At 30.0% G+C, this 13,525-nt stretch overlaps 12 non-coding genes across 12 annotated transcripts; all 12 read left to right on the top strand.

Moving 5' to 3' along the window:
- Nucleotides 1–376: 376 nt before the first annotated feature.
- TRNAC-GCA (transfer RNA cysteine (anticodon GCA)) lies at nt 377–448 on the top strand. Its single transcript has one exon. It is a non-coding gene; the product is annotated as a tRNA-Cys (tRNA).
- An 844-nt stretch (nt 449–1,292) lies between these two features.
- On the top strand, nt 1,293–1,364 carry TRNAC-GCA (transfer RNA cysteine (anticodon GCA)). The gene has a single exon. It is a non-coding gene; the product is annotated as a tRNA-Cys (tRNA).
- Nucleotides 1,365–2,203: 839 nt separating this feature from the next.
- On the top strand, nt 2,204–2,275 carry TRNAC-GCA (transfer RNA cysteine (anticodon GCA)). The gene has a single exon. It is a non-coding gene; the product is annotated as a tRNA-Cys (tRNA).
- An 858-nt stretch (nt 2,276–3,133) lies between these two features.
- On the top strand, nt 3,134–3,205 carry TRNAC-GCA (transfer RNA cysteine (anticodon GCA)). The gene has a single exon. It is a non-coding gene; the product is annotated as a tRNA-Cys (tRNA).
- An 892-nt stretch (nt 3,206–4,097) lies between these two features.
- Nucleotides 4,098–4,169, top strand: TRNAC-GCA (transfer RNA cysteine (anticodon GCA)). The gene has a single exon. It is a non-coding gene; the product is annotated as a tRNA-Cys (tRNA).
- Nucleotides 4,170–5,023: 854 nt separating this feature from the next.
- TRNAC-GCA (transfer RNA cysteine (anticodon GCA)) lies at nt 5,024–5,095 on the top strand. The gene has a single exon. It is a non-coding gene; the product is annotated as a tRNA-Cys (tRNA).
- An 864-nt stretch (nt 5,096–5,959) lies between these two features.
- On the top strand, nt 5,960–6,031 carry TRNAC-GCA (transfer RNA cysteine (anticodon GCA)). The gene has a single exon. It is a non-coding gene; the product is annotated as a tRNA-Cys (tRNA).
- An 889-nt stretch (nt 6,032–6,920) lies between these two features.
- TRNAC-GCA (transfer RNA cysteine (anticodon GCA)) lies at nt 6,921–6,992 on the top strand. The gene has a single exon. It is a non-coding gene; the product is annotated as a tRNA-Cys (tRNA).
- Nucleotides 6,993–7,849: 857 nt separating this feature from the next.
- On the top strand, nt 7,850–7,921 carry TRNAC-GCA (transfer RNA cysteine (anticodon GCA)). Its single transcript has one exon. It is a non-coding gene; the product is annotated as a tRNA-Cys (tRNA).
- Nucleotides 7,922–9,664: 1,743 nt separating this feature from the next.
- On the top strand, nt 9,665–9,736 carry TRNAC-GCA (transfer RNA cysteine (anticodon GCA)). The gene has a single exon. It is a non-coding gene; the product is annotated as a tRNA-Cys (tRNA).
- Nucleotides 9,737–11,902: 2,166 nt separating this feature from the next.
- TRNAC-GCA (transfer RNA cysteine (anticodon GCA)) lies at nt 11,903–11,974 on the top strand. Its single transcript has one exon. It is a non-coding gene; the product is annotated as a tRNA-Cys (tRNA).
- An 844-nt stretch (nt 11,975–12,818) lies between these two features.
- On the top strand, nt 12,819–12,890 carry TRNAC-GCA (transfer RNA cysteine (anticodon GCA)). The gene has a single exon. It is a non-coding gene; the product is annotated as a tRNA-Cys (tRNA).
- Nucleotides 12,891–13,525: the final 635 nt, after the last annotated feature.

Genomic DNA, 13,525 nt, shown 5'->3' with positions numbered 1-13,525 from the left:
TTAATAATACTGTACATGATTTCTTACCTACATATTTATGCAAGCTTTTGAACCATGTGAAGTTGAATTCATGTTTTTGTGCTTTCTTAAAGCACATTGGTAGACTCTAAAACTAAGATTTGACTGGTAAAATAAAAATTCCTGAGAGTTCCTCTGTACTTTTTGCTAAAGTTAATTATTTTTAACAAAGAAAAACGCATATCAAAGTAAAAGAACACAACCATATATAAACTGAAGAAAATTTCAGGTTTCATGTTAAAAAAGAAGAGTTTACATTTTTCAAATATAGGTGGCATAGCTTAGTGGTAGAGCATTTGAACATTTTTCAGATTGCATGTTGAAAAAAAAAAGTGAGCGTTTGCATTTTTCAAATATAGGGGGTATAGCTCAGTGGTAGAGCATTTGACTGCAGATCAAGAGGTCCTTGGTTCAACTCTGAGTGCCCCCTGAAGGTACATTTTCAACAGATTAAAAACACATGCTTCGCTACCTATATATTCATATTAGTTTTAGAACCGTATGAATTTGAATTCATGTTTTCTTTATATGAATACTAGTTAAGAAATGCAGCAAAAAGTTTGAGAAATTTTGCCTGTAAAGAAATCTACAAAAGATACATAAAGCACTTTGGAAGACTATAAAACTGAGAATTTACTTGTGATATAAAAATTACTGAGTGTTTCTCTGTACTTGTTGTATTAGTTTGTTATTTTTAACAAATAAAAATATATATCAATGTAATAAAAGGCACAACAACATAAAGATGCAAATAGATTTCAGGTTTTATGAGAAAAAAAAAAAAAAAAAAAAAGTTTAGGTCTTTTAATATTAGGGGGTATATCTCAGTGGTAGACTGCAGATCAAGAGATCTTTGGTTTAACTCCAAGTGCCCCCTGAAGATGCGTTTACAATGGATTAATAATGCTGTACATGATTTCTTACCTACATATTTATGCAAGCTTTTGAACCATGTGAAGTTTAATTCATATTTTTGTGTTTTCTTAAAGCACATTGGTAGACTCTAAAACTAAGATTTGACTGGTAAAATAAAAATTCCTGAGAGTTCCTCTGTACTTTTTGCTAAAGTTAATTATTTTGAACAAAGAAAAATGCATATCAAAGTAAAAAAACACAACCATATATAAACTGAAGAAAATGTCAGGTTTCATGTTAAAAAAGAAGAGTTTACATTTTTCAAATATAGGTGGCATAGCTTAGTGGTAGAGCATTTGAACATTTTTCAGATTGCATGTTGAAAAAAAAAAATTGAGCGTTTGCATTTTTCAAAAATAGGGGGTATATCTCAGTGGTAGAGCATTTGACTGCAGATCAAGAGGTCCTTGGTTCAACTCCGAGTGCCCCCTGAATGTACATTTTCAACAGATTAAAAATACATGCTTCGCTACCTGTATATTTATACTAGTTTTAGAACCGTATGAATTTGAATTCATGTTTTCTTTATATGAATACTAGTTAAGAAATGCAGCAAAAAGTTTGAGAAATTTTGCCTGTAAAGAAATCTACAAAAGATACATAAAGCACTTTGGAAGACTATAAAACTGAGAATTTACTTGTGATATAAAAATTACTGAGTGTTTCTCTGTACTTGTTGTATTAGTTTGTTATTTTTAACAAATAAAAATATATATCAATGTAATAAAAGGCACAACAACATAAAGATGCAAATAGATTTCAGGTTTTATGACAAAAAAAAAAAAAAAAGAGTTTAGGTCTTTTAATATTAGGGGGTATATCTCAGTGGTAGACTGCAGATCAAGAGATCTTTGGTTTAACTCCAAGTGCCCCCTGAAGATGTGTTTACAATGGATTAATAATACTGTACATGATTTCTTACCTACATATTTATGCAAGCTTTTGAACCATGTGAAGTTGAATTCATATTTTTGTGCTTTCTTAAAGCACATTGTTAGACTCTAAAACTAAGATTTGACTGGTAAAATAAAAATTCCTGAGAGTTCCTCTGTACTTTTTGCTAAAGTTAATTATTTTGAACAAAGAAAAATGCATATCAAAGTAAAAAAACACAACCATATATAAACTGAAGAAAATTTCAGGTTTCATGTTAAAAAAGAAGAGTTTACATTTTTCAAATATAGGTGGCATATCTTAGTGGTAGAGCATTTGAACATTTTTCAGATTGCATGTTGAAAAAAAAATTGAGCGTTTGCATTTTTCGAATATAGGGGGTATAGCTCAGTGGTAGAGCATTTGACTGCAGATCAAGAGGTCCTTTGTTCAACTCCGAGTGCCCCCTGAATGTACATTTTCAACAGATTAAAAATACATGCTTCGCTACCTATATATTTATACTAGATTTAGAACCGTATGAAGTTGAATTCATGTTTTCTTTATATGAATACTAGTTAAGAAATGCAGCAAAAAGTTTGAGAAATTTTGCCTGTAAAGAAATCTACAGAAGATATATAAAGCACATTGGAAGACTATAAAACTGAGAATTTACTTGTGATATAAAAATTACTGAGTGTTTCTCTGTACTTGTTGTATTAGTTTGTTATTTTTAACAAATAAAAATGTATATCAATGTAAAATAGGCACAACAACATAAGACTGTGCAAATAGATTTCAGGTTTTATGAGGGGAAAAAAAAAAAAAAAAAAAAAAAAGAGTTTAGGTCTTTTAATATTGGGGGTATATCTCAGTGGTAGACAGTTAGACTGCAGATCAAGAGATCTTTGGTTTAACTCCAAGTGCCCCCTGAAGGTGCGTTTACAATGGATTAATAATACTGTACATGATTTCTTACCTACATATTTATGCAAGCTTTTGAACCATGTGAAGTTGAATTCATATTTTTGTGCTTTCTTAAAGCACATTGTTAGACTCTAAAACTAAGATTTGACTGGTAAAATAAAAATTCCTGAGAGTTCCTCTGTACTTTTTGCTAAAGTTAATTATTTTGAACAAAGAAAAATGCATATCAAAGTAAAAAAACACAACCATATATAAACTGAAGAAAATGTCAGGTTTCATGTTAAAAAAGAAGAGTTTACATTTTTCAAATATAGGTGGCATAGCTTAGTGGTAGAGCATTTGAACATTTTTCAGATTGCATGTTGAAAAAAAAAGTGAGCGTTTGTATTTTTCAAATATAGGGGGTATAACTCAGTGGTAGAGTATTTGACTGCAGATCAAGAGGTCCTTGGTTCAACTCCGAGTGCCCCCTGAAGGTACATTTTCAACATATTAAAATTACATGCTTCGCTACCTATATATTTATACTAGATTTAGAACCGTATGATGTTGAATTCATGTTTTCTTTATATGAATACTAGTTAAGAAATGCAGCAAAAAGTTTGAGAAATTTTGCCTGTAAAGAAATCTACAAAAGATATATAAAGCACATTGGAAGACTATAAAACTGAGAATTTACTTGTGATATATAAATTACTGAGTGTTTCTCTGTACTTGTTGTATTAGTTTGTTACTTTTAACAAATAAAAATGTATATCAATGTAAAAAAGGCACAACAACATAAAACTGTGCAAATAGATTTCAGGTTTTATGAGGGAAAAAAAAAAAAAAAAAAAAAAAAAAAAAGAGTTTAGGTCTTTTAATATTAGGGGGTATATCTCAGTGGTAGACTGCAGATCAAGAGATCTTTGGTTTAACTCCAAGTGCCCCCTGAAGATGCGTTTACAATGGATTAATAATACTGTACATGATTTCTTACCTACATATTTATGCAAGCTTTTGAACCATGTGAAGTTTAATTCATATTTTTGTGCTTTCTTAAAGCACATTGGTAGACTCTAAAACTAAGATTTGACTGGTAAAATAAAAATTCCTGAGAGTTCCTCTGTACTTTTTGCTAAAGTTAATTATTTTGAACAAAGAAAAATGCATATCAAAGTAAAAAAACACAACCATATATAAACTGAAGAAAACTTCAGGTTTCATGTTAAAAAAGAAGAGTTTACATTTTTCAAATATAGGTGGCATAGCTTAGTGGTAGAGCATTTGAACATTTTTCAAAAAAAATTGAGCGTTTGCATTTCACCGTAGAGCATTTGAACATTTTTTCAAAAAAAATTGAGCGTTTGCATTTTTCTAATATAGGGGGTATAGCTCTGTGGTAGAGCATTTGACTGCAGATCAAGAGGTCCTTGGTTCAACTCCGAGTGCCCCCCTGAAGGTACATTTTCAATACATTAAAAATACATGCTTCGCTACCTATACATTTATACTAGATTTAGAACCGTATGAAGTTGAATTCATGTTTTCTTTATATGAATACTAGTAAAGAAATGCAGCAAAAAGTTTGAGAAATTTTGCCTGAAAAGAAATCTACAAAAGATATATAAAGCACATTGAAAGACTATAAAACTGAGAATTTACTTGTGATATAAAAATTACTGAGTGTTTCTCTGTACTTGTTGTATTAGTTTGTTATTTTTAACAAATAAAAATGTATATCAATTTAAAAAAGGCACAACAACATAAAAATGCAAATAGATTTCATGTTTTATGAGAAAAAAAAAAAAAAAAAAAAAAAAAAAAAGAGTTTAGGTCTTTTAATATTAGGGGGTATATCTCAGTGGTAGACTGCAGATCAAGAGATCTTTGGTTTAACTCCAAGTGCCCCCTGAAGATGCGTTTACAATGGATTAATAATACTGTACATGATTTCTTACCTACATATTTATGCAAGCTTTTGAACCATGTGATGTTGAATTCATGTTTTTGTCTGTCTTAAAGCACATTGATAGACTCTAAAACTAAGATTTGACTGGTAAAAATAAAAATTCCTGAGAGTTCCTCTGTACTTTTTGCTAAAGTTAATTATTTTTAACAAAGAAAAATGCATATCAAAGTAAAAAAACACAACCATATATAAACTGAAGAAAATTTCAGGTTTCATGTTAAAAAAGAAGAGTTTACATTTTTCAAATATAGGTGGCATAGCTTAGTGGTAGAGCATTTGAACATTTTTCAGATTGCATGTTGAAAAAAAAAAATTGAGCGTTTGCATTTTTCAAAAATAGGGGGTATAGCTCAGTGGTAGAGCATTTGACTGCAGATCAAGAGGTCCTTGGTTCAACTCCGAGTGCCCCCTGAATGTACATTTTCAACAGATTAAAAATACATGCTTCGCTACCTATATATTTATACTAGTTTTAGAACCGTATGAATTTGAATTCATGTTTTCTTTATATGAATACTAGTTAAGAAATGCAGCAAAAAGTTTGAGAAATTTTGCCTGTAAAGAAATCTACAAAAGATATATAAAGCACATTGGAAGACTATAAAACTGAGAATTTACTTGTGATATAAAAATTACTGAGTGTTTCTCTGTACTTGTTGTATTAGTTTGTTACTTTTAACAAATAAAAATGTATATCAATGTAAAAAAGGCACAACAACATAAAACTGTGCAAATAGATTTCAGGTTTTATGAGGGAAAAAAAAAAAAAAAAAAAAAAAAAAAAAAGAGTTTAGGTCTTTTAATATTGGGGGTATATCTCAGTGGTAGACAGTTAGACTGCAGATCAAGAGATCTTTGGTTTAACTCCAAGTGCCCCCTGAAGGTGCGTTTACAATGGATTAATAATACTGTACATGATTTCTTACCTACATATTTATGCAAGCTTTTGAACCATGTGATGTTGAATTCATGTTTTTGTCTTTCTTATAGCACATTGATAGACTCTAAAACTAAGATTTGACTGGTAAAATAAAAATTCCTGAGAGTTCCTCTGTACTTTTTGCTAAAGTTAATTATTTTGAACAAAGAAAAATGCATATCAAAGTAAAAAAACACAACCATATATAAACTGAAGAAAATGTCAGGTTTCATGTTAAAAAAGAAGAGTTTACATTTTTCAAATATAGGTGGCATAGCTTAGTGGTAGAGCATTTGAACATTTTTCAGATTGCATGTTGAAAAAAAAAAATTGAGCGTTTGCATTTTTCAAAAATAGGGGGTATAGCTCAGTGGTAGAGCATTTGACTGCAGATCAAGAGGTTCTTGATTCAACTCCGAGTGCCCCCTGAATGTACATTTTCAACAGATTAAAAATTCATGCTTCGCTACCTATATATTCATACTAGTTTTAGAACCGTATGAATTTGAATTCATGTTTTCTTTATATGAATACTAGTTAAGAAATGCAGCAAAAAGTTTGAGAAATTTTGCCTGTAAAGAAATCTACAAAAGATACATAAAGCACTTTGGAAGACTATAAAACTGAGAATTTACTTGTGATATAAAAATTACTGAGTGTTTCTCTGTACTTGTTGTATTAGTTTGTTATTTTTAACAAATAAAAATATATATCAATGTAATAAAAGGCACAACAACATAAAGATGCAAATAGATTTCAGGTTTTATGAGAAAAAAAAAAAAAAAAAAAAAAAAAATAAAGAGTTTAGGTCTTTTAATATTAGGGGGTATATCTCAGTGGTAGACTGCAGATCAAGAGATCTTTGGTTTAACTCCAAGTGCCCCCTGAAGATGCGTTTACAATGGATTAATAATACTGTACATGATTTCTTACCTACATATTTATGCAAGCTTTTGAACCATGTGAAGTTGAATTCATATTTTTGTGCTTTCTTAAAGCACATTGGTAGACTCTAAAACTAAGATTTGACTGGTAAAATAAAAATTCCTGAGAGTTCCTCTGTACTTTTTGCTAAAGTTAATTATTTTGAACAAAAAAAATGCATATCAAAGTAAAAAAACACAACCATATATAAACTGAAGAAAATTTCAGGTTTCATGTTAAAAAAGAAGAGTTTACATTTTTCAAATATAGGTGGCATAGCTTAGTGGTAGAGCATTTGAACATTTTTCAAAAAAAATTGAGCGTTTGCATTTGACCGTAGAGCATTTGAACATTTTTTCAAAAAAAATTGAGCGTTTGCATTTTTCGAATATAGGGGGTATAGCTCTGTGGTAGAGCATTTGACTGCAGATCAAGAGGTCCTTGGTTCAACTCCGAGTGCCCCCTGAATGTACATTTTCAACAGATTAAAAATACATGCTTCGCTACCTATATATTTATACTAGATTTAGAACCGTATGAAGTTGAATTCATGTTTTCTTTATATGAATACTAGTTAAGAAATGCAGCAAAAAGTTTGAGAAATTTTGCCTGTAAAGAAATCTACAAAAGATATATAAAGCACATTGGAAGACTATAAAACTGAGAATTTACTTGTGATATAAAAATTACTGAGTGTTTCTCTGTACTTGTTGTATTAGTTTGTTACTTTTAACAAATAAAAATGTATATCAATGTAAAAAAGGCACAACAACATAAAACTGTGCAAATAGATTTCAGGTTTTATGAGGGAAAAAAAAAAAAAAAAAAAAAAAGAGTTTAGGTCTTTTAATATTAGGGGGTATATCTCAGTGGTAGACAGTTAGACTGCAGATCAAGAGATCTTTGGTTTAACTCCAAGTGCCCCCTGAAGGTGCGTTTACAATGGATTAATAATACTGTACATGATTTCTTACCTACATATTTATGCAAGCTTTTGAACCATGTGAAGTTGAATTCATGTTTTTGTGCTTTCTTAAAGCACATTGGTAGACTCTAAAACTAAGATTTGACTGGTAAAATAAAAATTCCTGAGAGTTCCTCTGTACTTTTTGCTAAAGTTAATTATTTTTAACAAAGAAAAATGCATATCAAAGTAAAAGAACACAACCATATATAAACTGAAGAAAATTTCAGGTTTCATGTTAAAAAAGAAGAGTTTACATTTTTCAAATATAGGTGGCATAGCTTAGTGGTAGAGCATTTGAACATTTTTCAGATTGCATGTTGAAAAAAAAAGTGAGCGTTTGCATTTTTCAAATATAGGGGGTATAGCTCAGTGGTAGAGCATTTGACTGCAGATCAAGAGGTCCTTGGTTCAACTCCGAGTGCCCCCTGAAGGTACATTTTCAACAGATTAAAAATACATGCTTCGCTACCTATACATTTATACTAGTTTTAGAACCGTATGAATTTGAATTCATGTTTTCTTTATATGAATACTAGTTAAGAAATGCAGCAAAAAGTTTGAGAAATTTTGCCTGTAAAGAAATCTACAAAAGATATATAAAGCACATTGGAAGACTATAAAACTGAGAATTTACTTGTGATATAAAAATTAATGAGTGTTTCTCTGTACTTGTTGTATTATTTTGTTATTTTTAACAAATAAAAATGTATATCAATGTAAAAAAGGCACAACAACATAAAACTGTGCAAATAGATTTCAGGTTTTATGAGGGAAAAAAAAAAAAAAAAAAAAAAAAGTTTAGGTCTTTTAATATTGGGGGTATATCTCAGTGGTAGACAGTTAGACTGCAGATCAAGAGATCTTTGGTTTAACTCCAAGTGCCCCCTGAAGGTGCGTTTACAATGGATTAATAATACTGTACATGATTTCTTACCTACATATTTATGCAAGCTTTTGAACCATGTGATGTTGAATTCATGTTTTTGTGCTTTCTTAAAGCACATTGGTAGACTCTAAAACTAAGATTTGACTGGTAAAATAAAAATTCCTGAGAGTTCCTCTGAACTTTTTGCTAAAGTTAATTATTTTTAACAAAGAAAAATGCATATCAAAGTAAAAGAACACAACCATATATAAACTGAAGAAAATTTCAGGTTTCATGTTAAAAAAGAAGAGTTTACATTTTTCAAATATAGGTGGCATAGCTTAGTGGTAGAGCATTTGAACATTTTTCAGATTGCATGTTGAAAAAAAAAGTGAGCGTTTGCATTTTTCAAATATAGGGGGTATAGCTATATAGCTATATAGTGCCCCCTGAAGGTACATTTTCAACAGATTAAAAATACATGCTTCGCTACCTATATATTTATACTAGATTTAGAACCGTATGAAGTTGAATTCATGTTTTCTTTATATGAATACTAGTTAAGAAATGCAGCAAAAAGTTTGAGAAATTTTGCCTGTAAAGAAATCTACAAAAGATATATAAAGCACATTGGAAGACTATAAAACTGAGAATTTACTTGTGATATAAAAATTACTGAGTGTTTCTCTGTACTTGTTGTATTAGTTTGTTACTTTTAACAAATAAAAATGTATATCAATGTAAAAAAGGCACAACAACATAAAACTGTGCAAATAGATTTCAGGTTTTATGAGGGAAAAAAAAAAAAAAAAAAAGAGTTTAGGTCTTTTAATATTAGGGGGTATATCTCAGTGGTAGACAGTTAGACTGCAGATCAAGAGATCTTTGGTTTAACTCCAAGTGCCCCCTGAAGGTGCGTTTACAATGGATTAATAATACTGTACATGATTTCTTACCTACATATTTATGCAAGCTTTTGAACCATGTGAAGTTGAATTCATGTTTTTGTGCTTTCTTAAAGCACATTGGTAGACTCTAAAACTAAGATTTGACTGGTAAAATAAAAATTCCTGAGAGTTCCTCTGTACTTTTTGCTAAAGTTAATTATTTTTAACAAAGAAAAATGCATATCAAAGTAAAAGAACACAACCATATATAAACTGAAGAAAATTTCAGGTTTCATGTTAAAAAAGAAGAGTTTACATTTTTCAAATATAGGTGGCATAGCTTAGTGGTAGAGCATTTGAACATTTTTCAGATTGCATGTTGAAAAAAAAAAGTGAGCGTTTGCATTTTTCAAATATAGGGGGTATATCTCAGTGGTAGAGCATTTGACTGCAGATCAAGAGGTTCTTGGTTCAACTCCGAGTGCCCCCTGAAGGTACATTTTCAACAGATTAAAAATACATGCTTCGCTACCTATACATTTATACTAGTTTTAGAACCGTATGAATTTGAATTCATGTTTTCTTTATATGAATACTAGTTAAGAAATGCAGCAAAAAGTTTGAGAAATTTTGCCTGTAAAGAAATCTACAAAAGATATATAAAGCACATTGGAAGACTATAAAACTGAGAATTTACTTGTGATATAAAAATTAATGAGTGTTTCTCTGTACTTGTTGTATTATTTTGTTATTTTTAACAAATAAAAATGTATATCAATGTAAAAAAGGCACAACAACATAAAACTGTGCAAATAGATTTCAGGTTTTATGAGGGAAAAAAAAAAAAAGTTTAGGTCTTTTAAAATATTGGGGGTATATCTCAGTGGTAGACAGTTAGACTGCAGATCAAGAGATCTTTGGTTTAACTCCAAGTGCCCCCTGAAGGTGCGTTTACAATGGATTAATAATACTGTACATTATTTCTTACCTACATATTTATGCAAGCTTTTGAACCATGTGATGTTGAATTCATGTTTTTGTCTTTCTTAAAGCACATTGATAGACTCTAAAACTAAGATTTGACTGGTAAAATAAAAATTCCTGAGAGTTCCTCTGTACTTTTTGCTAAAGTTAATTATTTTTAACAAAGAAAAATGCATATCAAAGTAAAAAAACACAACCATATATAAACTGAAGAAAATGTCAGGTTTCATGTTAAAAAAGAAGAGTTTACATTTTTCAAATATAGGTGGCATAGCTTAGTGGTAGAGCGTTTGAACATTTTTCAGATTGCATGTTGAAAAAAAAAAATTGAGCGTTTGCATTTTTCAAGAATAGGGGGTATAGCTCAGTGGTAGAGCATTTGACTGCAGATCAAGAGGTCCTTGGTCCCCTGTATGTACATTTTCAACAGATTAAAAATACATGCTTCGCTACCTATATATTTATACTAGTTTTAGAACCGTATGAATTTGAATTCATGTTTTCTTTATATGAATACTAGTTAAGAAATCCAGCAAAAAGTTTGAGAAATTTTGCCTGTAAAGAAATCTACAAAAGATACATAAAGCACTTTGGAAGGCTATAAAACTGAGAATTTACTTGTGATATAAAAATTACTGAGTGTTTCTCTGTACTTGTTGTATTAGTTTGTTATTTTTAACAAATAAAAATATATATCAATGTAATAAAAGGCACAACAACATAAAGATGCAAATAGATTTCAGGTTTTATGAGAAAAAAAAAAAAAAAAAAGTTTAGGTCTTTTAATATTAGGGGGTATATCTCAGTGGTAGACTGCAGATCAAGAGATCTTTGGTTTAACTCCAAGTGCCCCCTGAAGATGCGTTTACAATGGATTAATAATACTGTACATGATTTCTTACCTACATACATGCTTCGCCACCTATGTATTTATACTAGATTTAGAACCGTATGAAGTTGAATTCATGTTTTCTTTATATGAAAGCACATTGGAAGACTTTAAAACTGAAAATTTACTTGTGATATAAAAATTAATGAGTGTTTCTCTGTACTTGTTGTATTAGTTTGTTATTTTTAACAAATAAAAATGTATATCAATGTAAAAAAGGCACAACAACATAAAACTGTGCAAATAGATTTCAGGTTTTATGAGGGGAAAAAAAAAAAAAAAAAAAAAAAAAAAAGAGTTTAGGTCTTTTAATATTGGGGGTATATCTCAGTGGTAGACAGTTAGACTGCAGATCAAGAGATCTTTGGTTTAACTCCAAGTGCCCCCTGAAGGTGCGTTTACAATGGATTAATAATACTGTACATGATTTCTTACCTACATATTTATGCAAGCTTTTGAACCATGTGATGTTGAATTCATGTTTTTGTCTTTCTTAAAGCACATTGATAGACTCTAAAACTAAGATTTGACTGGTAAAATAAAAATTCCTGAGAGTTCCTCTGTACTTTTTGCTAAAGTTAATTATTTTTAACAAAGAAAAATGCATATCAAAGTAAAAAAACACAACCATATATAAACTGAAGAAAATGTCAGGTTTCATGTTAAAAAAGAAGAGTTTACATTTTTCAAATATAGGTGGCATAGCTTAGTGGTAGAGCATTTGAACATTTTTCAGATTGCATGTTGAAAAAAAAAAGTGAGCGTTTGCATTTTTCAAATATAGGGGGTATAGCTCAGTGGTAGAGCATTTGACTGCAGATCAAGAGGTCCTTGGTTCAACTCCGAGTGCCCCCTGAATGTACATTTTCAACAGATTAAAAATACATGCTTCGCTACCTATATATTTATACTAGTTTTAGAACCATATGAATTTGAATTCATGTTTTCTTTATATGAATACTAGTTAAGAAATCCAGCAAAAAGTTTGAGAAATTTTGCCTGTAAAGAAATCTACAAAAGATACATAAAGCACTTTGGAAGACTATAAAACTGAGAATTTACTTGTGATATAAAAATTACTGAGTGTTTCTCTGTACTTGTTGTATTAGTTTGTTATTTTTAACAAATAAAAATATATATCAATGTAATAAAAGGCACAACAACATAAAGATGCAAATAGATTTCAGGTTTTATGAGAAAAAAAAAAAAAAAAAAAAAGTTTAGGTCTTTTAATATTAGGGGGTATATCTCAGTGGTAGACTGCAGATCAAGAGATCTTTGGTTTAACTCCAAGTGCCCCCTGAAGATGCGTTTACAATGGATTAATAATACTGTACATGATTTCTTACCTACATATTTATGCAAGCTTTTGAACCATGTGAAGTTGAATTCATGTTTTTGTGCTTTCTTAAAGCACATTGGTAGACTCTAAAACTAAGATTTTACTGGTAAAATAAAAATTCCTGAGAGTTCCTCTGTACTTTTTGCTAAAGTTAATTATTTTGAACAAAGAAAAATGCATATCAAAGTAAAAAAACACAACCATATATAAACTGAAAAAAATGTCACGTTTCATGTTAAAAAAGAAGAGTTTACATTTTTCAAATATAGGTGGCATAGCTTAGTGGTAGAGCATTTGAACATTTTTCAGATTGCATGTTGAAAAAAAAAAATTGAGCGTTTGCATTTTTCAAATATAGGGGGTTTAGCTCAGTGGTAGAGCATTTGACTGCAGATCAAGAGGTCCTTGGTTCAACTCCGAGTGCCCCCTGAAGGTACATTTTCAACAGATTAAAAATACATGCTTCGCTACCTATGTATTTATACTAGATTTAGAACCGTATGAAGTTGAATTCATGTTTTCTTTATATGAATACTAGTTAAGAAATGCAGCAAAAAGTTTGAGAAATTTTGCCTGTAAAGAAATCTACAAAAGATATATAAAGCACATTGGAAGACTATAAAACTGAGAATTTACTTGTGATATAAAAATTAATGAGTGTTTCTCTGTACTTGTTGTATTAGTTTGTTATTTTTAACAAATAAAAATGTATATGATTGTAAAAAAGGCACAACAACATAAAACTGTGCAAATAGATTTCAGGTTTTATGAGGGAAAAAAAAAAAAAAAAAAAAAAAAAAAGTTTAGGTCTTTTAATATTGGGTGTATATCTCAGTGGTAGACAGTTAGACTGCAGATGAAGAGATCTTTGGTTTAACTCCAAGTGCCCCCTGAAGGTGCGTTTACAATGGATTAATAATACTGTACATGATTTCTTACCTACATATTTATGCAAGCTTTTGAACCATGTGATGTTGAATTCATGTTTTTGTCTTTCTTAAAGCACATTGATAGACTCTAAAACTAAGATTTGACTGGTAAAATAAAAATTCCTGAGAGTTCCT

This window comes from Dendrobates tinctorius, unplaced genomic scaffold (assembly GCF_039654945.1).
Source record: "Dendrobates tinctorius isolate UK_male_01 unplaced genomic scaffold, ASM3965494v1 ptg000008l, whole genome shotgun sequence".
NCBI classification, from domain to species: Eukaryota; Metazoa; Chordata; class Amphibia; order Anura; family Dendrobatidae; genus Dendrobates; species Dendrobates tinctorius.
The sequence above is the reverse complement of the archived record's forward strand: the minus strand, read 5'-3'. Positions and strand labels throughout refer to the sequence as shown.